We start from the raw sequence: 24,191 nt of genomic DNA, 5'->3' as shown, positions 1-24,191 counted from the left end.
GTCAGGAGATGTAGCCTCAAAGATAAATTTGTGTGCTCTTCCTTTTCAGCCAGGGCACCTAATCGGCCCTCAGTTGGAGAAAATCCTGGAATCCGCTCAGGAGAATAAAGGTTTTTCCTTCCCTCAACCTAAGACGCAAGCCCTTTCGGTCCTTTCGGCCCATAGTCTGAAGCACTTTCCGAAGGAGACCGTTCCATAGCAGGGACAGAAGATTCGGAAGAGGTCAGCAGACCAAAGGAAAGAAAAAACAGCCGGAGGGTTCTCAGTCCAAAACGGATTTCTGAAGCCAGAGGTCAGATCACGGTCGGCTCAAGACTTTTACGGTTCCTGCCTGCTTGGGAAGATATCACGACCGACAAATGGGTCTTAAGTGATGTCAGAGCAGGATACAAGCTGATTTTTCTTAATCATCCTCGGGAAAGGTTTGTGTTCAACTGTCCGGAAAATCTGGTTATTTTTCAGTTAATCCGAGAATTCCTTCAAAAAGAGGCTCTGGAAGAAGTTCCTCAAGAAGGGAGAGGTCAAGGCATCTTCTCACGGGTCTTTCCAGTTCCCAAGCCGCAAAACAAGTTTCGGCTGGTGATCGACCTCAGATTTTTCAAAAAATTTCTAAAGAAAGAAAAGTTCAAGATAGAGACTATAAGATCTGCAATCCATCTTATACAAAAAGGTTCTTTCATGGCGTCCATAGATCTTATGGATGCTTATCTGCACGTGCCGATTCACCCTGCTTCAAGGAAATATCTCAGGGTGGCTATCAAGATGGAACAAGGGGTACAACACTATCAATTCCACTCTCTACCGTTTGGGGTGTCTTCGGCGCCCAGGGTGTTCACAAAAGTGGCCATAGCAGTGGTGGTGGCTCTTCGTCTTCAAGGGATACACCTGGTGCCCTACTTGGACGACTGGCTCCTGATAGCAGATTCTTCGGAGGAGTTGGAACATCACCTACAGTCGACTTTACGGATGTTACAGGAGGTTGGTTTCCTGGTCAATTTAAAAAAATCCAACTTGACACCAGCAACCAGGAAGAGATTCCTAGGGTTTATAATAGACTCTCAGCAGCAGAAGTTGTTCCTGCCTCAAGACCGGATGCTTATCCTCACTTCACAGGTGGCTTAAATCATAGAAACTCCACAGGTGTCCATTGGTGTTGGGATGAGAACTCTGGAGCTCTTAACTGCGGCAATAGAAGCAGTGCCCTGGGCCAAGGCTCATATGAGAGACCTATAGGAAGAAGTGTTGTCTGCATGGGACAAGAGTCTCGAATCCTTGTCTTCTCCCCTCAGGTTATCACAGCATACGAGGAACAGTCTCAAATGGTGGCTGGTCAAGAAAAATCTTCAGGATGCAGCTTGAAACCTTCAGACAGTATCCTGGTTACAACAGATGCCTCGAAGTTGGGCTGGGGAGCCCACGTAGCAGATCTGTGGGTGCAGAGGTGTTGGTCCCAAGAAGAATCATGGATGTCATCCGACCTGCGAGAAATGAGGGCGGTAAGATTAGCCTTGTTACACTTCAGCTCTCTGCTGAGGAAGAAACCCCTGCTGGTTCAGACAACTAGACTACTGTGTTTTTATTATTTGAACAAGCAGGGGGGCACTCGAAGTCCAGGCCTACAGAAAGAGTGCAAGCGCATCATGGCCTGGGCAGAGAGGACTGTTCCCAGCATTTCAGCTGTGCACATAAAGGGCGTCCTTAATGTGCAAGCGGATCGTCTGAGTCGATCAAGGTTGAGCCCCAACGAGTGGTCACTGAATACGGTTCACTTCCTGCAACTGGTGAACAGATGGAGTCTGCCGGACTTCCATATGATGGCCACACGAGAGATTCTGAAGATTTCCAGATTTGCTTCCCTAAATCACCAGGATCATCCGGACATCTTGAATGCCCTCACAATTTCGTAGCAAGGTCTCCACATTTATCTGTTTCCCCCTCCAGTGATGATAGGTCGGGTGATCAGGAAGATACTGACGGACAAGCCGGATGTCATCCTGATAGCTCCCTACTGGCCGAGGAGAGTATGGTTTCCAATACTTCTGCGGATGTCGAGGGGCAGGTGCCTCAAGTTTCCTCCCCACAGAGATCTCCTGGTCCAGAAAGGCTTTCATCATCCACGGCCAGAGAAACTGCACTTTACTGCATAGAGTTTGAGAGCGCTAAATTCCGGATGACTGGTTTGTCAGAAGAAGTCATATCCACTCTTCTAGCGGCAAGGAGAAAATCCACCAATGCTCTGTACTCCAAGCTTTGGAGAAAGTTCACATCTTGGAGACAGGAGAAGAGTCGGGATGAGGTGTCCTTGCCAGTTATCTTAGAGTTCCTGCAGGATGGCTTCAACAAAGGTTTGAGACCCAACACCTTAAGAGTCCATATGACTGTGATCAACTCTTTCATGGATGGAAGATTTGCTAATCATCCGGTAATAGCAAGATTCTTCAAAGCCTTGAAACAACTAAGACCAGTAATCCGTCCTCCAGTCTCTACGTGGGATCTCACTCTCGTCCTAAGAGCCCTGACAATGCCTCCCTTTGAGCCTCTACAAGAAGTTTATCTGAAATGGTTGTCATACAAGGTTTGAGAGATTGGAGAGATTCAAGCCCTTTCATCTAGGGATCTTCTCCTGCGATTCGTGCCAGAGGGAGTCTTGCTGCGGACGGTGCCGTCCTTTAGACCCAAAGTGTCTTCAGAGGTAAATGTGAACAAGGAAATCTTTTTACTTAGGTACCTGCCAGAACCACAAGATGAAGAAGAAAGGCTCCTACAGAATCTGGATGTCTCGTCGGCTCTGTCATGTTACCTGGACAGGACGAAGGAGTTCCGGGTAGATGAAAACCTGTTCATCCAGTTTGTTGGAGCCAGAAAAGGGAAAAAAGTTGCCAAGGATAAAAAAAAAGTTGCCATCTCGGACGAGATGGCTGAAGTCCGCTATTCTGGAGGCCTACAAAAAGGCGGAAGTTGAGCCTCCCTCAAAGCTCATTCAACTCGTGCCACAGCTACGTCCTGGGCGGAAAGAGCGCAAGTATCTATCCAGGAGATCTATAATGCAGCTTCGTGGTGGACAAGTTCGACCTTCGTGAGGAACTACAGGCTAGATATCCAGGGCACGCATCCAGCCTTTAGCACAGGGGTGCTTAATGCTGCATTTAATTAAGTATCCCCCCCCCTTTGTTTGCCATTCAGCTCCCTTCTGTGCTGCTGGAAGACGAAATGGAAAGTAAAAATTTATACTCACGTAATTTTGCTTTCCTTGAGTCTGAAGGCAGCACATACAAACCCTCCCTATTAAATATTATTTTTTTCTGCATCAGAACTGAGTCTATTCATTAACATGGAGTGGATGGGTTCTGATGGATGTATGTAACCAGGCATGGCCTGGGATTGGTTAATTCTTCATTGTTCTTTTAGGTGGGCGGTCCTAGGATGAACTGGATGAAGCTATTAATTAACCCTTCTGTGCTGCCTTCAGACTCAAGGAAAGCAAAATTACGTGAGTATAAATTTCTACTATAATACTGCCTCCTATATACATAAATATAACTACTGTAATACTGAAATGTCATATTTAAGGGCTATCATTCAAATCAAATGACCCATAGCTATGACGGTTACTCTACCAAGCATATCCCCCATCATTTGTTTTTAGCAGTAAGCTGTTCAGTCTATTACATTTCATCATCTATGATAGTGTTTCCCAACCAGGGAGCCACCAGCTGCTGCAAAACTACAACTCCCAGCATGCCCGGACAGCCTTTGGCTGTCCGGGCATGCTGGGGGTTGTAGTTTTGCAACAGCTGGAGGCACCCTGGTTGGGAAACACTGATCTAGGAGAATGGCCAAGTATCGAGGATATGGGCAAACTGGGCAGGTGCAGAATGGCAGTGACCTGACACTTATAATTGTATTCCTGTGTTATCATTTCACATAAGGGGTATTTCCTAGCACCCCCATGAGACTAAGGGTGCATTCACACTATGGTTTTTACATACAGCAGCCGGATCCAGCTGGATAATTTAAACACCAGCTGCTGCCATAACCACGCCGGACCCGTGCCGCACCCCATTCATTTCAATGCGCCGGACAAAGCAAGATAGGGGCTCAGGTCGGCTCATTTTTGAACCGTATCAATTTTTGTTGCCAGACGGGAACCACAGCAGACCGCGGTTTTCAGTACGACAACAAAAACTGTTACAGTTCAAAAATGAGCCGACCGGAGTCAATATCTGACCCCGTCCAGTTCACTGACATGAAAGGGGTACGGCACAGGTCCGGCAGAGATATGGCAGCAGCTGGTGTTTAAATTCTCCCACTGGATCCGGCTGCCGTATCCCTAAAACCTAATGGGAACTGCTATAATCCAACAAACCCAGGAATCAGTGGTCATCATTGTTATAGGGTCCAGTCAGGGTCATCTATAGGGGGACAGAGACACTAGTATGGGGGGGGGGGGTCTACACTGCCCTGCCGGGCCACCTCCCAGGGGGGCTCATCACTGAATGATGATGGGGGGTGGGAGGGGGAAAAGGAAAAAAGGAGAGAGGTGCGGTATTCCTCCTCTCCCTCATTGGCGGTCTCAGTGTCGGAGGCAAGTGAGTGTTTTCACTTTATTTCAGGTTGTAGTGAAGTGCTTTTTTACTTCTACTGAAATAAGGTAGGTAGATTTTTCTGTGGTGCAGGTGTTCGGGATTTTAGGCCTTTTATGGGGGGGGGGGGGGAGTTTGCGGTCGGTTACACCACCATACATGTGTACTACAGCGCAGTATAAATGTCAGTGTTACCGAGGTCAGGCCTCATAGACAACAGCGCCTGGTAGACCTGGAGGCCATGACTGGGGCGCAAGACAGTTTAACCCTATAGATGCTACAATCAGTACTGACTGCGGCATACATAGGGTTACACTGCCAAGACAGTCAGGAAAGTAATCCCGCCCAGGACATAAAAGTACATCACGGGGTGGTGAGGGGGTTGTGTCATCTATCCCCTGTATCTCAATAACAGGGACCCCAGTGTCCCCAGGTAGGGAGGAGGTACATTCACTATGGGAGCTGCAGAAACAGCCGAGCACAGACTGAGGTGTCCAGTGATCGGACGCCACATGATCAGCTAGGATCGGGATAACACAACCTTTCTAAAAGGGTCTCAGCAGGTGAAGCCCGGACCGTCCTGGAATTCTTCATCACTGGAATAAGTCCCTTCTCTGTGAGGTGTTTGGGTCTCCAGTAGCAGCTCCCCATGGATTATGCCTGTTGGGTCTTCTCCATGAGGAGCAATGAATATCACAACCATATACCACACTCTTCTCCTACCATGTAAACTATAGTGATGACATCGCTGGATCGGTGACTACGTTCTAATAGAAAACTTTTATTATCAATTGGGAACAAGTTTGGAGATGCAGTATATGATATAAATGTATAAACCTCAGATATCCTATGTACAGGGTTAATATATAGATGTGTTATCTGCATCATTTATTGCTCTGAATTGGCTTCTCCCCTGTGTGAGTTATTTTATGTTTAACAAGATGTGATTGCTGAGTAAAACATTTCCCACATTCTGCACATGAAAATGGCTTCTCCCCTGTGTGAGTTCTTTGATGTTTAACAAGACCTGATTTGTCAGTGAAACATTTCCCACACTCTGAGCATGAAAATGGCTTCTCTCCTGTGTGAGTTTTTTGATGTTGAACAAGATGTGATTTCTCAGTAAAACTTTTCCCACATTCTGAGCATGAAAATGCATTCTCTCCTGTGTGAGTTTTCTGATGTTTAAGAAGATTAGATTTTTCAGTAAAACATTTCCCACATTCTGAACATGAAAATGGCTTCTCTCCTGTGTGAGTTCTTTGATGTCGAGTAACATCTCCTTTGCAAGTAAAACATTTCCCACATTCTGAGCATGAAAATGGCTTCTCTCCTGTGTGAGTTCTTTGATGTTTAACAATATTTGATTTCTTAGTAAAGCAGTTCCCACATTGTGAACATGAAAATGGCTTCTCCCCTGTGTGAGTTCTTTGATGTTGAACAAGAACTGATTTCTGAATAAAACATTTACCACATTTTGAACATAAAAATGGTTTCTCTCCAGTGTGAATTTTCTGATGTTCAACAAGACTTGATATCTTAATTAAAGATTTCCCACATTCTGAGCATGAATATGGTTTCTTTCCTGTATGAGCTCGTTGATGTCCAACACCCCTTCTGTGACTTTTATTTTGCTGAACATCCTGTGATGACTGAGAAGACAGGACCTGTATATAAGGATGAGATGACAGATCTTGGCTGTGAAGGGCTGAGGATGTATCTGGGATAATGGAATGTTCTTCATATGTATCTTGTGTGATATCATCATCTGCTTTATAATCTGAAGATATAAGATTCTCCTCTGATCTCCTGCTACAAGAATCTGCAGAGAATAACACAGATTATATCATTGAGTATTAACCTTATTTACACTTTTCCATCTAGAGTCACATGAGAGTTTGTTTTTTGTGGGACCAATTTTACTGTGAAACATAAAAAAATTGTGTGATAAAATTCAATTGAAATAAAATGCAATTCTGCAAATTTGGGATTTTTTCATCACCTACCATATAACGTGATGTCACAACTGACGTTATACTTATCCATCAGGTCAGTATCATCATCCAACTTGTAGAGTTTTCCTTATGTTTTAATAAAAAAAAATGCTTTAACCCCTTAAGGACTTAAGGTTTTTTTTTACTTTTGTTTCTTCCTCCTCACCTTCTAAAAATCTGAACGCTTTCAGTTTTCTACCTACAGACCCATATGAGGTTGTTGTTGTTTTTTGCCACCAATTTTACTTTGTAATGACATCAATCATTTCACCACAAAATCTACGGTGAAACAAAAAAAAAATTATTATTTGTGAGGCAAAAACTGAAAAACCCCACTATTATGTAACATTTGGGGGCTTCCGTTTCTACGCAGCACTTTTCGGTAACAATGACACCTTCTCTTTATTCTGTATGTCCATACGGTATAAGTAAAATCAAAACCGAATGACCAGGGAGTCAGGAGTTTGTCTGGCGCAGAGAGGAACCATCAGGCAGCCAAGTAAAATCAATGGATTTATTAGATGCAACGCGTTTCGCTGCGCATGCGCAGCTTCATCAGGCATGGCAAGGGAAGGCTGGTAACAGATATATATACCTCCAGGGATTAATCATTAGAGTACTTTTTAAAAGAGTTGTTACATAGAATTACATATCCACATATAAATGTGACAATGTATGAAAAATATGTAGATAGATATAAATAAATATAAATAGGCAAACAAAAGTCACAAAAATAATAATAAAACAACAATATAAAAGCACAATGCAATTTTATAAACATATATATATATATATAATATAATATAATTATCGCATGTGGTGTGAATATAACACCACAAGCGACTCAAGGAATCACATCGCTTAGTCACCGGTGCGGCATTCAACAACGTAAGTAGGATATTATTTCAAAAAATGTATATGATATAAAGAGATATGGACCTATAAGGTGTTATGTATATTAATTCAAAGGATAAAAATTTTTTAATTATATATCGCTGTCTTATTAAATAAAAAATAAACAGTGCAGTAAACAAAATCGCAACTGACCAGAAGGGGATGTATGAACACTACTTGGAGAAAACTGAAAAAGATGAACTAGAGTAGCTAGTGCGGTATTGAATATAGCACCCGGCGAAAACGCAGGGTGTGAATATTCGTAAAGAGATCCAAATTTACAAACATTAAATAATTAAATAAAAAATACAGAGGTTTCTATATGCAAAAAGGAAGGGAAGAACAAAAACTGAATTTGGATAATAAAACATAAGGAATAATAAATACACAGTGGGGCGCTCCAGGGTGAACAGCACAGAAGGAACGAAGAAATTTTTTTTAATCAAGGTATAATATTTTGGAGATTCATCCATAGGAAAAAATGGAAAATTTTTAAACCCTAATTTATCAAATTATTTGACTGTATCGATACATTCATTAAAACCTTGAGGGTGCAAAGTATGTAGTTTGTGAATCCAGAAGGATTCACGATTGTTTAATCTTTGTATTCTGTTAGGTAAATGAATGGGGATAGTTTCTAGAATAATTAATTTCAAAGTTTCTGTATTTTTTTGATGATGAAGAGTGAAATGTCGGGACAAACTATGCAACAAAAAACCATGTTTTATGTTCCATCTGTGCTTGTTCATCCTGGAGCGCACCGTTTGTGTGGTGCGGCCAATGTATTGGCGGTCGCAACCACAGGTTAATAGATAGATAGCAAAAGTGGTGTCGCAATTTAGTGAATCTTTTATTTTAAATGTTTGTTGTGTGAAAAAGGAAGAAAAAGTATCAGCTTGGATGATCCATTCGCAACAGAGGCAGCGACTTTTTTTACAAGGGAAACAATATGGTTTAAAGGAACAGATATTCTGTGGTGTAAGATGATCGGAAAATCTACTGGGGGCTAATAAATTGCTGAGATTTTTGGAACGTCTGTAGGTGACATTAGGAACTGGGGGAATTATTTGGTTTAGAATTTTATCATTTTGAATGATGGGCCAGTTTTTAGTTAGTATTTTTCTGATATTAGATGCCTCAATATTGAAATTCGTAACAAAGTTATATCTAAAGGGGTTATGAGGCTGATTGGAACTGGATTTTTTGGAAATAGATGTAACCAAATCAGATTGTTTTTTATCTTTCACCTTCACATATGCCTAAGATAAAAAAACAATCTGATTTGGTTACATCTATTTCCAAAAAATCCAGTTCCAAACAGCCTCACAACCCCTTTAGATATAACTTTGTCACGAATTTCAATATTGAGGCATCTAATATCAGAAAAATACTAACTAAAAACTGGCCCATTATTCAAAATGATAAAATTCTAAACCAAATTTTTCATTTTCACGGACCACTGTTCCAAAAATCTGTCAGACACCTGTGGGGTGTAAATGCTCACTGTACCCCTTGTTACATTCCTTAAAGGGTGTAGTTTCCAAAATAGGGTCACATGTGGGGGGGGGGCATTGTTATGGCACCATGGCGGCTTTGTAAACACATGTGGCCTTCAATTCCAGCCAAATTCTCTCTCCAAAATCCCAATGGTGCTCCTTCTATTTGAGCATTGTAGTTTGCCTGCAGAGCACTTTATATCCACATATGGGGCATTTCCTTACCCCTTGAGAAAATGAAAAATTTGGGACAACACCAGCACTTTAGTGAAAACAATTCATTTTCACGTCCAACTTTAACGAAAATTCTTCAAACACCTGTGGGTTGTTAAAGGGGTATTCCAGGCAAAACCTTTTTTTTATATATATCAACTCGCTCCAGAAAGGTAAACAGATTTGTAAATTACTTCTATTAAAAAAAAATCTTAATCCTTCCAATAGTTATTAGCTTCTGAAGTTTTCTGTCTAACTGCTCAATGATGATGTCACGTCCCAGGAGCTGTGCATGATGGGAGAATATCCCCATAGGAACTGCACAGCTCCCGGGACGTGAGTCATCAAAGAGCAGTTAGACAGAAAACAACAACTCAACTTCAGAAGCTAATAACTATTGGAAGGATTAAGATTTTTAAATAGAAGTAATTTACAAATCCGTTTAACTTTCCGGAGCCAGTTGATATATAAAAATAAGTTTTGGCCTGGAATACCCCTTTAAGCCTCACTATACCCCTTGTTACGTTCCTTGAGTGGTGTCGTTTCCAAAATGGGGTCAAATTTGTTGTTGTTTTTTTGCGTTTATGTCAGAACTGCTGTAAAATCAGCCACCCCTGTGCAAATCACCTCAAATGTACATGGTGCTCTCACTCCTGAGCCTTGTTGTGCGCCCGCAGAGCATTTTACGCCCACATATGGGGTATTTCCATACTCAGGAGAAATTGCATTACATATTTTGGGGGTCTTTTTTTCCTTTTACCTTTTGTGAAAATGAAAAGTATGGGGCAACACCAGCAAGTTAGTGTAAAAATTAAATTTTTTACAATAACATGCTGGAATAGACTCCAACTTTACCTTTTCATAAGGGATAACTTTCACCCCCCCACAGGAACCAATCACAGTGATCGCTGACCAGGACCATTCACAGATGGTTCTGGGGGGGATTGCAGAAGTTGTCTCCCGCCGGTATCAGCGGGACTTTTGCCTGTTAACCCTTGCGATGCCGCGCATCGCCAGGTTAACTGAATGACTTTTATAAACAGTTGGATGCGCGAACTAGCTGCATAACCTGACGTTTATATAAGTCTTTCTGCGGGAAGGGGTTAAAAAAATTGTCTTCTTCAGACCCCTATAACTTTATTATTTTTCCGTATACAGGGATGTGTGGGGGTCATTTTTTACACTGTGATCTGAAGTTTTTATCAGTACCATTTTTTTTAATGGGACTTTTTGATCACTTTTTATACATTTTTTTAGGGTGTACAAAGTGACCAAATATACGCAATTCTGGACTTTGGTATTTTGACCGTGCGGTTTAAATAACGTAAAATTTTTATAGTTCGGACTTTTACACATGTGACAAAACCACATATGTTTATTTTTTGTATTTTTTTTTACATGGGAAAAGGGGGTGATTCAAACTTTTATCAGGGAAGGGGTTAAATCATAGGGGACTATTACATACAATCCTTGATTACATACTAGGGATGTAAGAAAAAATCGATTCTCGCGATAATCGCGATTTTTTCATTTGCCGATACAGAATCGATTCAAAATATTTTTGAATCGATTCTTTTAGGGATGTGGAATTTTTATCTGCGGACGCCTGGAACAGCATGTCCTGTCCCGGACATCAGGAGATAAAAGTTCCACATTTGTGGAGCCGGGCAGGCCGGATCTGACACTGCTATGGAGCGGGCTCCGACTCGTGCCCACTCCGTACTATGCGACCCCCGGCTGATTTCAGTAGCCGGGGGCCGCCGCTAATAGCCAGCATGCGGCAATCGCCGCGGCTGGCTATTAAAGGAGTATCCGGTGCGCACTTTTCTCATTTTATCCTATCCAGGCTGCAAAATAAAACGCACTTTCTCTTACCTGCCAACGAGCCCCCGGAGCTCCGGTACAGGTGTTCGGTCCCCGGGCTGTATTCTTCTTACTTCCTGTTAGTCCGGCACGTCACATGGAGCTTCAGCCTATCACTGGCCGCAGCGATGTCCCGCCTCCGCTGGTGATAGGCTGAAGCTCCATGTGACGTGCCGGGCTAACAGGAAGTAAGAAGAATACAGCCCGGTGACCCAACACCTGTACCGGACTGTACCGGAGCTCCGCGGGCTCGTTGGCAGGTAAGAGAAAGTGCGTTTTATTTTATTTTGCAGCCCGGACGGGATAACATGAGAAAAGTGAGCACCGGAGTACTAGATCGCCGCTGTCAAAGCTGACAGCGGCGTCTATTGGGATCTATGAATGCTCCCAGGTGGGCGATATATCGGGATATATCGCGATGTATCGTCACCTAGACGGTATCGCGATATATCGGGATATATCGAATCGCCACACTGGTATCGCGATTCGAATCGAATCGCCAAATTCTTGGCGATTCACACCCCTATTACATACACTGAACAATACTGCAGCATAGCATTGATCAGTGTTATCAGTACTCCATTACTCCAGCCTGACATGGAAGACTGGAGCATTGGAGAACCGATCGGATGGGGAGGAGGCAGTTAAGGGCCCTCCCACCATCCTCTCAGCTGATCGGGACATCGCGATTTCCCCGTGATGATCCCGATCAGCTCCACTTAGCTCCCTGCAGTGTATATTTAACCCTTCAATACTTATCTCTGCTGACACTTCTGTCCGGGTCAGGAACTGTCTAGAGTAGGAACAAATCCCCATAGCAAACCTCTCCTGCTCTGGACAGTTCCTGACATGGACAGAGGTGTCAGCAGAGAGCACTGTGGTCAGACAGAAAGAACTACACAACTTCCTCTGAATCATACAACAGCTGATAAGATTTTTAAATTAAAATAATTTACAGATCTGTATAACTTTCTGGCATCAGTTGATTTTAACTTTTTTTTCCCCCTTCGGAGTACCCCTTTAAGCCACAGAACATCAATGGTTTTCTCATCCTGCCTACATTTCCCATGATTCTTCTGACTTTGCAGAGAGAGAGGTGGAGTCTGATCACTGCAGTTCACCTAATGAGACCAACCTGATCACATGACTAGACTCTACCGACCAGAAGCCTAAACTGCTAAGACTTGTTCTTATTTTCAAGCTTCATATCCTGTACATTCACTTTGCTGACATGGCTTTAGCTGAACTGTCCTTCCCATAGGGTCTATGACTGATCGTCCGGTATCTAGGTCTCTTCCTCCCAGTCTCTACTGAGCAGCAATGTTTCCATCCAGGGGTGTAATGATCATGGCTGCAGGGGGGGGGGGGCTCCTCTGGGGGTCCGGGGTATATGTCTCAGCTCCTCGGGGGAGCACCGCTTCAACTGTCTCCGCTTCTTTGTCTCTCTGCCCCATGATTTCCGCACCACTTGTATACAGCAGACAGTGTTCTGGAGCAGCTAGTAATGTCTGCCAGGTACAGGCCACATGATCAGATCATAAAGCAGCCAACACCAGGTGACATCTGCCGGAGGACACAGCCGCTCTGGGGGAATGATGGGGAGAGGTATTTATTCTTCCACTGGAACAAAGTGGGTATATACACAGTGTGGGGTGAACAGAAGATGCAGAACAGTCTGTGGGGCACAGTAATAGTGTGGGGGCATAAAAGGTGAAGAATCTATAGTAAGGGCACACAGAAGGGCCTGTGGTCTAAGATTTGCCTTGGAGCCCCCCCCAAAAAAAACTCTAGTTACACCCAAGAATAACTGCAGCCAGTGACCAAGAAGAATGTGTGACTGTTCTCTGCATTTAGTGGTTACTACTCACCTGGGCGGTTACCTGAAGGAATGTCCTCCTTATACTGCTCATCACCGCTCACATCTGTCACTTCTTCTTCTTTTATGTCTGTAGCATTAATATAGATCAGATCTTTCCCTGTAGAAATGTCCTCCTTATACTGCTCATCACTGCTCACATCTGTTTCTTCTTCCTTTATGTCTGTTACGTTAATATAGATCAGATCTTTCCCTGTAAGAATGTCCTTCTTCTACTTCTCATCACTGCTCACATCTGTCTCTTCTTCTTCATTTATGTCTGTAGCATTAAAATAGATCAGATCTTTCTCTGTACGAATGTCCTCCTTATACTGCTCATCACCGCTCACATCTGTCTCTGGAGCATTAATATTGTTTGGATCTTCTCCCTGATTCATAGGATGTGAAAGAAATATTGTAAAAGTCATCAGACAGTAGGAGAAGTCACGATGGATGTTATAGATGAGCAGGAGATGAGGAGTCATGGAGGGTGAGGGGACTGACCACAAGAGCTTCACAGCCCTTCTACAGATCATAGGGAATATCTCCATCTACCTGATCATCCTGTGGAAGAAGAGGACGGGGACACCTCTCTGGTGCTGTTCTCCGATTGGCTCTGACTGTAGGGAACACATACAGAGACTGAATTCATTCTTTACATACAAATAATGAGAGGACGTGTGTATATAGTCATGTCTATTACCTGGTGATGTGAGGGGCTGCTGATCCTCCATCATGACCTGATCCTTGTACTGATCCTTGTGTCCTTCTACATACTCCCACTCCTCCATGGAGAAATAGACCGCCACGTCCTGACACCTTATAGGAACCTGACACATAATGATATAGTCATCACCCTGACCCCTCCAGTGGTGTTACTGTATAATGTCCCAGCATTCCCAGCAGTGTCACCTCTCCAGTCATCACCAGACCCCTCCATTACTGTATAATGTCCCAGCAGTGTCACCTCTCTAGTAATCACCAGACCCCTCCATTACTGTATAATGTCCCAGCAGTGTCACCTCTCCAGTCATCACCAGACCCCTCCATTACTGTATAATGTCCCAGCAGTGTCACCTCTCCAGTAATCACCAGACCCCTCCATTACTGTATAATGTCCCAGCATTCCTAGCAGTCACCTCTCCAGTCATCACCAGACCCCTCCATTACTGTATAATGTCCCAGCAGGGTCACCTCTCCAGTCATCACCAGACCCCTCCATTACTGTATAATGTCCCAGCAGTGTCACCTCTCCAGTCATCACCAGACCCCTCCATTACTGTATAATGTCCCAGCATTCCCAGCAATGTCACCTCTCCAGTCATCACCAGACCCCTCCATTACTGTATAATGTCCCAGCATTCCCAGCAGTGTCACCTCTCCAGTCATCACCAGACCCCTCCATTATTGTATAATGTCCCAGCAGTGTCACCTCTCCAGTCATCACCAGACCCCTCCATTATTGTATAATGTCCCAGCAGTGTCACCTCTCCAGTCATCACCAGACCCCTCCATTACTGTATAATGTCCCAGCAGTGTCACCTCTCCAGTCATCACCAGACCCCTCCATTACTGCATAATGTCCCAGCATTTCCAGCAGTGTCACCTCTCCAGTCATCACCAGACCCCTCCATTACTGTATAATGTCCCAGCAGTGTCACCTCTCCAGTTATCACCAGACCCCTCCATTACTGTATAATGTCCCAGCAGTGTCACCTCTCCAGTCATCACCGGACCCCCCCCATTACTGTATAATGTCCCAGCAGGGTCACCTCTCCAGTCATCACCAGACCCCTCCATTACTGTATAATGTCCCAGCAGTGTCACCTCTCCAGTCATCACCAGACCCCTCCATTACTGTATAATGTCCCAGCAGGGTCACCTCTCCAGTCATCACCAGACCCCTCCATTACTGTATAATGTCCCAGCAGTGTCACCTCTCCAGTCATCACCAGACCCCTCCATTACTGTATAAAGTACCAGCAGTGTTACCTCTCCAGTCATCACCAGACCCCTCCATTACTGTATAATGTCCCAGCAGTGTCACCTCTCCAGTCATCACCAGACCCCTCCATTACTGTATAATGTTCCAGCAGTGTCACCTCTCCAGTCATCACCAGACCCCTCCATTACTGTATAATGTCCCAGCAGTGTCACCTCTCCAGTCATCACCAGACCCCTCCATTACTGTATAATGTCCCAGCAGGGTCACCTCTCCAGTCATCACCAGACCCCTCCATTACTGTATAATGTCCCAGCAGTGTCACCTCTCCAGTCATCACCAGACCCCTCCATTACTGTATAATGTCCCAGCAGTGTCACCTCTCCAGTCATCACCAGACCCTTCCATTACTGTATAATGTCCCAGCAGTGTCACCTCTCCAGTCATCACCAGACCCCTCCATTACTGTATAATGTCCCAGCAGTGTCACCTCTCCAGTCATCACCAGACCCCTCCATTACTGTATAATGTCCCAGCAGTGTCACCTCTCCAGTCATCACCAGACCCCTCCATTACTGTATAATGTCCTAGCAGTGTCACCTCTCCAGTCATCACCAGACCCCTCCATTACTGTATAATGTCCCAGCAGTGTCACCTCTCCAGTTATCACCAGACCCTTCCATTACTGTATAATGTCCCAGCAGTGTCACCTCTCCAGTCATCACCAGACCCCTCCATTACTGTATAATGTCCCAGCATTTCCAGCAGTGTCACCTCTCCAGTCATCCCCAGACCCCTCCATTACTGTATAATGTCCCAGCAGTGTCACCTCTCCAGTCATCACCAGACCCCTCCATTACTGTATAATGTCCCAGCATTCCCAGCAGTGTCACCTCTCCAGTCATCACCAGACCCCTCCATTACTGTATAATGTCCCAGCAGTGTCACCTCTCCAGTCATCACCAGACCCCTCCATTACTGTATAATGTCCCAGCATTCCCAGCAGTGTCACCTCTCCAGTCATCACCAGACCCCTCCATTACTGTATAATGTCCCAGCAGTGTCACCTCTCCAGTCATCACCAGACCCCTCCATTACTGTATAATGTCCCAGCAGTGTCACCTCTCCAGTCATCACCAGACCCTTCCATTACTGTATAATGTCCCAGCAGTGTCACCTCTCCAGTCATCACCAGACCCCTCCATTACTGTATAATGTCCCAGCAGTGTCACCTCTCCAGTCATCACCAGACCCCTCCATTACTGTATAATGTCCCAGCAGGGTCACCTCTCCAGTCAGCAGCTCCATCGTCTTGTTGATGAGTTCTAGGATCTTCTGTTCATCCATTTCCTCATGTATCAGGGAGTGAGGTGGGGGCCCCGGGATTGGGCTCAGGGTTCTTCCCCATCCTTCATATACAGGGGCCCAACAGCGCCCACTAGAGGACTTCTTCACTACTGTGTAATCCTGTGTATGGAGAGACACATTATATCACTACATACATCCCTCACCTCTCCAGTCATATCCATCTGTTATTCCATAGATAAGAATGAGGTCACGTGACATCACTCCCAGAATCCCTCACCTCTCCAGTCATATCCATCTGTTATTACATAGATAAGAATGAGGTCATGTGACATCACTCCCAGAATCCCTCACCTCTCCAGTCATAACCATCGGTTATTCCATAGATAAGAATGAGGTCATGTGACATCACTCCCAGAATCCCTCACCTCTCCAGTCATATCCATCTGTTATTACATAGATAAGAATGAGGTCATGTGACATCACTCCCAGAATCCCTCACCTCTCCAGTCATATCCATCTGTTATTACATAGATAAGAATGAGGTCATGTGACATCACTCCCAGAATCCCTCACCTCTCCAGTCATATCCATCTGTTATTACATAGATAAGAATGAGGTTATGTGACATCACTCCCAGAATCCCTCACCTCTCCAGTCATATCCATCTGTTATTACATAGATAAGAATGAGGTCATGTGATATCACTCCCAGAATCCCTCACCTCTCCAGTCATATCCATCTGTTATTCCATAGATAAGAATGAGGTCCTGTGACATCACTCCCAGAATCCCTCACCTCTCCAGTCATAGCCATCGGTTATTCCATAGATAAGAATGAGGTCATGTGACATCACTCCCAGAATCCCTCACCTCTCCAGACATATCCATCTGTTATTCCATAGATAAGAATGAGGTCATGTGACATCACTCCCAGAATCCCTCACCTCTCCAGTCATATCCATCTGTTATTACATAGATAAGAATGAGGTCATGTGACATCACTCCCAGAATCCCTCACCTCTCCAGTCATATCCATCTGTTATTACATAGATAAGAATGAGGTCATGTGACATCACTCCCAGAATCCCTCACCTCTCCAGTCATATCCATTTATTATATAGATAAGAATGAGGTCATGTGACATCACTCCCAGAATCCCTCACCTCTCCAGTAAGCCGGAAGAGTATCTGTAGGGTGAGGTTTATGATCCCGTCGGCCATCTTGTTCCTGTCTCTCTCCATGGTTGATGGGTCATCCAGGAGAATTCTCTTATATAGAAGATATCAGCAGAGGATCCTGGATTGGAGAAACCTGAAGGGAAGAAGAGGAGACGATGATAAACCGCACCAGATTCTATGGAGAAATAAAATCCATTTCCTGGAGATAATCTGGGGAAACATCTGAGGAGACATTATAGGAGTTTTCAGATTTCTCTATAAAACAAAATCCATTGTCCGAGGGCTGTAAAATAAGAGACTAGAGCGCACTCCCCTCTCCCGTCCAGTGGTGGCGCTCTGGTCCTCCAGGTCTTCTGAGGTCGCTCTCCCTGCTCTGCTGAAGACGTTGTGAATCCATTTCTCCTAATCTCTGAGGCTGCGGTGTATTCAGAACGTCTTCATCAGAGCAGGGAGAAGAATAGAGGGATTCAATATGACATTGTCCAATGAAGAATACTGAAATGTGTCCACTAGGGGGCACAATATACATCACAATTACATCAGGATTTTATGTGAATTGTGATATGTCCCCCCGGAAGAACCTGCTATTACCTGCAGCAGAGGCCGAGCATCATATACCGTTACACACGCAGGGTCTGGGCCACCACCGGAGTCAGTGTTTCCCAAGCAGGGTGCCTCCGGCTGTTACAGCATTTGTCTGTCAGGGCATGCTGGGAGTTGTAGTGTTACAACAGCTGGAGGCACGCTGGTTTGGAAACACTGTCTTAAGTAATAATAGGGGCGCGGGAGAAACTTAAAAAACCTGATGCTTACATAGTCCTGTATGGAAGAAGTGGCTGATACCCGGAGAAAAGAGACTGATCAGGTGACAGGATGGGCGGGTAAGTGACCTGATACCTTCACCATCCAGACATCCCCTGGGGGGCAGTATAGGCAGGAAATCAGGCAAACAACCGCTGGTTGGCACGGCGCTCCCTAGAGAAACAACCGCACAGCGCCATGTCTAAGCCACGCCCACCTACATTATTTTATTACAAAAATGGGATATAAACTTATTAGGGGAGGGGCTTCTATTACAAACCCTGAATAACGCTCTGCCATAGTGATCAGTGTTATCGGTGCTCGGCTTATACAGGCTGTGGAGGTGTCTGTATACTTAGAGCACTGATCTGAGCACAGAGCACGGTAAGGGGCCCTCCGGCCGTCATCTCAGCTGATCTAGACTCCGCCCCCCAACAACTGCATTCTACTCATTTTAGATCCTGCAACCGACTTTGATCATGGAAACTAAAGGATTAATGGCGATGAGCGTCATTAGTGGTGAGTCCTGGCTGCTTATAGCTCCTGAGCTCACCTCAAAGTCCCATATGGGGCACAGAATGTAAATATACATCGTGTCCTTAAGGGTTAATAACATCCCCAATAATCCTGATCTGATGGTGACCGCACACACCTACCTGTATCTGTAGAGGAGCCGTGTGCTTACAGGACCTGCGATGATGTCACCGTCATGTGATCAGTCACATGGAGGAGGAGGAGTCACATGATCAGGGGCTGCTGCTCTGAGAGATCTCCACACACAACAGCAGTGACTGCCCCACCAGGACCTGCTCTGTATCTGCTACATGCTGGAGGTGTAGGACCTGTGATGATGTCACAATCATGTGACCAGTACATTTGGGGGTAAAGCATAGCAGTAAAGATGTGACTGCGGCTGAAGGACCTGTGGGGAGGATCATGTGACAGGAGTGGGCGTAGGTCAGCCGTGCAGGATAGACGGGATGGTGAGTTAAGGACCTGTGAGAATGGTCATGTGACAGCAGAGTCCCGATTGATCACATGACTGTGACATCATCGCAGGTCCTGTAAGTACACGGCTCCTGTACAGTCTGCAGGTGGAGGTATGTGTGTGGTCACATGTTGCTGTTAGATGTTTTTTTTGTACTATTAACCCCTTCAGAACCCAGCAGTTTTGCGTTTTAACCCCTTAAGGACACAGTGATTTCTCTTTTTAATGTTTTCCTTCTCGCCTTCTAATAGACATAATGATTGTAATTTCCTCTTTACAAACCCATATGAGGCTTCTTGTTCTTGTTGTTGTTTTTTTCACCACCGGTTTGTACCTTGTAATGACATCACTCATTTTACTGCAAAATCTACAACAAGGGTCAAAAAATTTTATTTGTGGGGTGAAATCTGGGTCTTCTGTTTGGACGCAGTGCACATTACGGTAATAATTCTCTTTATTCTGTAGGTCCAAACGATTACAATGATAAATGATTTATATAGGTTTTATTTTAATACTTTTAAAATATAAAAAAATTCGAACTTTTTGTACAATAATGAGTCTGTATCAGATTGTCCTACCTTGTCCCCTATAACTCTCTTATTATTCCGTATACGGGGATGTATGAAAGTCATTTTTTGCGCTGTGATCTGTAATTTCAACTAATTTTGATGAGACTCTTTGATCGCTTTTTAAGACATTTCTTTTGGCCCATGAAGTTGTATTTTTTTACGTTTACGCCATTGACCGTGCGGTTACACATATGTTTAGATTTATTTTTTGTTTACATAATTTTATTTAAAAAAATTGGTAAATGGGGAAGATTCAATCGTTTATTAGGGGAGGGGCTTATTCACATTAAGTTAATGTTCTTTTTACCTTATTCCCAGTTTTTTAGTCCCTGTAATAGACTATTACATGGAATCTATAGATTACATACACTGATCAATGCTGTGATGCTGAGGCTGCCTGCAGGATTGGAGCGTCGTTCAGACAGCGTGGAGTGAGGTTAGGGACCTCCACCCGTTCTCTCAGCTGACCGGGACCCCGCTATTTCACTGTGGGTGTCCTTATCAGCTACACTGAGCTACCGGAAATAGATTTTTGGCATTGGTGATGTCCGGCATTAGCAATGAGTCCCAGATGCTGATAGCAGGTAGGACCTAGGGGCTATGAATCGTGCTGAACTCCTGACTGTGCGTCATAGACTGGCAGCGGCCTCCCTCCCCTCCAAATCTTATCACTTTAATGACAGGAGTCCCTGCTCTGAAAGGGGTTTACTGCACAAGAGCAGAAGATATGCCAGATTTGATGCATCTCCTGCTTCGGAGCTGGGCCCATGGCTATACATTATATACCTCCTGCCCAGTCAGCCATGAAGGAGTTAAATGATGGTGATGCATTGCCACTTACCTTTTTTGGGGCCACACACTATACAGATAGCTGCTTATTGTCCCTTCTACTTGCTGGGATAAGAACAACCAGTCTAGCTAGGGTTAAGTGGTGCACAGCACTGCCAATTCTATCCTTAGGGGCCAGACAGTAAGCAGCCATCTATATAGTCCCGGGGGAGGGGAGCAGTGATACTATGAAATATCACTTAACTCCTTACACTCCATGGGACGGGCGCTTTGGGTATAATGACCTGAACTGACAGCTGGGTCATGAGACTTGTGGTCAGTTCGGGACATGTGACCATAATATAGAGGATCTGCCCCGACAAGTATTCACCTCATCATCCGAGAGCAAGAAGATAAATCATGTGCAGGAATATCCCCTCAAATGTCTCCATATAACATCCTGGAATTGTATAGAATTAAATGTTTATTCACAATACAGGTTCCTATAAGGTGTCAGGACGTGGCGGTCTATTTCTCCATGGAGGAGTGGGAGTATGTAGAAGGACACAAGGATCAGTACAAGGATCAGGTCATGATGGAGGATCAGCAGCCCCTCACATCACCAGGTAATAGACATGACTATATACACACGTCCTCTCATTATTTGTATGTAAAGAATGAATTCAGTCTCTGTATGTGTTCCCTACAGTCAGATCCAGTAAGAGAACAGCACCAGAAAGGTGTCCCTGTCCTCTTGATGAACAGAATATGAAGGACATTACTACAGGGAAAGATCTCATCTATATTAATGCTACAGACATAAAGGAAGAAGAGACAGATGTGAGCGGTGATGAGCAGTATAAGGAGGACATTCCTACAGGGAAAGATCTCTTTTATATTAATGCTACAGACATAAAGGAAGTAGAAGAGACATATGTGAGCGGTGATGACCAGTATAAGGAAGTCATTTCTACAGGAAAAGATCTGATCTATATTAATACTACAGACATAAAGGAAGAACAAGAGACAGATGTGAGCGGTGATGAGCAGTATAAGGAGAACATTCCTACTGAGAAAGATCTGATCTATATTAATGCTACAGACATAAAGGAAGAAGAACAAGAGACAGATGTACGTAGTGATGAGCAGTATAAGGAGGACATTCCTACAGGGAAAGATGTGATCTATAATAATGCTACATACATAAAAGAAGAAGAAGAAGATCTGATCAATAATAATGCTACAGACATAAAGGAAGAAGAGACAGATGTGAGCATTGATGAGCAGTATAAGGAGGACATTTCTACAGAAAAAGATCTGATCTATAATAATGCTCCAGACATAATAGTAAAAGCAGAAGAGACAGATGTGAGCGGTGATGAGCAGTTTAAGGACATTTCTACAGGTAACCACCCAGGTAAGTAGTGATCACTAAATACAGAGAAGGGTCACAGATTCTATTCAGTCACTGGCTAGAATAATATTTTGGGGGAAGTATTGGTGTAACTAGAATCTCTGGGACTACAGGCCAAATTTTGGAATACCATCCCCCTCCCCCAAAACATATGTCAGGCTGGGGCCTCCCAGCTCCTCTGGGCACAAGTGACCTCCGCTCCGTGCAGGGATTACTGTCAACCACTGCATGAAGAGGTGCCCGACATACCTCTCTATAAATCTCTATGGGAGAAGCGGAGATATACAAACGGGATGCCAGGCAGGAGATCGCGGGGGTCTCAGTGGTCGGACCCCTCACAATCAGACATTTATCCCCACAGGATTCTGTGGCTAGGGGATAAGTACTCAAGTACTAGAGTTTTCCGTTAACACCATAACGACCATGGACGAGTATACATGTCCAGGGGGATGCACGTTCCAGCACCTGGACGAATATACACGTCCATGGTTCTTGTGGGTAATGTCCAGTGTACCCACAAGATCACGGCAGGGACTCGGCTGTAACACACAGCCAGGACCCTGCCGCATTGCCGGGACCTAAGTAAACTTTGGTCCCAGCAGTTTAACCCTTACAGCCGCGATCAGAAGTGATCGCGGGCTGTAAGTGTTTTGATGGAGGGAGCTCCCTCTGTCTTCCCTGCAGCACCCCGCAGCACGACCGCAGGGTGCTGTGTGTAATCCCCGGCAGGCAGGGGCCTGCTGCATTGCCGGAACCGTGTAAAAAAAAATGTAAAGAAAATAAAAAATACATTTATTAAATAAATGAAAAATAAAAATGCATAATGTGTAGGATTACACGGCGCACATCCCATATCACATGCTGCGGATGCCCAGCAGCAGTCACAATAGTGAGCTCCCTGCTGCGGCTGGGTATCTTTGCGTGTCCACTCATAGCGTTGGATTTCCCGCCGGCAGTCATGAGCAGACACACTGAGCTACCCAGCCGCAGCAGTGATCTCGCCCTTGTGACTGCCGGGGGCATCCGCGGTGTGAAATACTCTGCGCTCTATGTGACCCTACACTGCGTCCCGTTCATACTGCGTTTCAGCGTTATGTTACAGGTATCCGTCAGCATCACGTCAATAATAATGATGCTGACATATACTGTAGCAGCTCCAGTCATTTCTGAATGAGACGGGTCCAGTATACATTGGATCCCTTTTCTGACATGACAGCGGACACCGATACTGCAGAAATGCCGTATGAATGGGGACGATCACCCAAACGCCCAGTGATGGATATATTCACCATGAGCGGATGATTATTCCCACAACATGGTGGATATATCCATCAGGAACTATAACAGACTATCACAGACAGCCGCGCGTCACTGCTAGAAGACCAAGGACCAATCAGAGAGCTCCCTGGTCCAGACAATACACTTGTGGGGGTGCGGTATTGTTCTGACAGCTCCGATCCTTTGCAGACATGGAGTGGGGTCTATAATTCATATATTGATGTCCTGATGGCCAAAGGGGGCTCCTCTCCTTCTTGGCCCTACCAGGCTGTCAGTCAACCAGATATGGCCTAAGTAGGGGTACTGCCCAGCCCGGGACAAACAGCATGATGTGGGGCGCATTTCCTCCATTTCAAAAGCGACCAAAATGATGTCCCACAAATAAAGAATTTGTGGAAAAAAAAGCTAATTGCTATTTTTTTTCCACTGAATTTGAAATAATTCTATCCAAACAATAAGAGCTCAACATTCTCACTTTGAGCCAGATGTGAGCAATGATGAACAGTATAAGGAGGACATTCCTACAGGGTAAGATCTGATCTATATTAATACTACAGATATAAATGAGGAAGAAGAAGAGACAGATTTGAGCAGTGATTAGCAGTATAAGGAGGACATTCCTACAGGGAAAGATCTAATCTATATTAATACTACACACATAATAGTAAAAGTAGAAGAAGACACAGATGTGAGTGGTGATGAGCAGTATAAGGAGGACATACCTACAGGTAACCGCCCAGGTGAGTAGTAACCACTAAATACAGAGAAGGTTCATAGATTCTATTCAGTCACCGGCTGCAATAATATTTTCGGGAAGTATTGGTGTAACTAGAATCTTTGGGACTTCAGGGCAAATACTATCCCCCTCCCCCTCTATATTGACTCTATAGCAGTTGACTTGATACCATCACCACTACATAGTGACTGAATAATACCGCCATACTGTTTATGAAACACATTATATACAGACTAATATTCCTCCATATAGAGACCATATAGCAGTAGATACCAGCAGTGACTGACAGGTGACGTCTTCCTGGAGTCGTTC

General features: G+C 44.5%; 1 long non-coding RNA gene and 1 pseudogene across 1 annotated transcript; one reads left to right on the top strand and one right to left on the bottom strand.

Annotated features, from left to right (window-relative positions):
- Positions 1–24,191, top strand: part of LOC130348028 (zinc finger protein 271-like) — a 91,069-nt pseudogene that overhangs the window by 18,564 nt on the left and 48,314 nt on the right.
- LOC130348027 (uncharacterized) lies at positions 11,763–13,504 on the bottom strand. The gene is made up of 3 exons (XR_008885835.1): positions 13,454–13,504; positions 12,912–13,287; positions 11,763–12,627 (listed from the first exon to the last, which is right to left on the bottom strand). It is a non-coding gene; the product is annotated as an uncharacterized LOC130348027 (long non-coding RNA).

This window comes from Hyla sarda, unplaced genomic scaffold (genome assembly GCF_029499605.1).
Source record: "Hyla sarda isolate aHylSar1 unplaced genomic scaffold, aHylSar1.hap1 scaffold_862, whole genome shotgun sequence".
Lineage (NCBI taxonomy): Eukaryota > Metazoa > Chordata > Amphibia > Anura > Hylidae > Hyla > Hyla sarda.
Note: the sequence above shows the minus strand (reverse complement) of the source record. Positions and strands in the feature narration are given on the sequence as shown.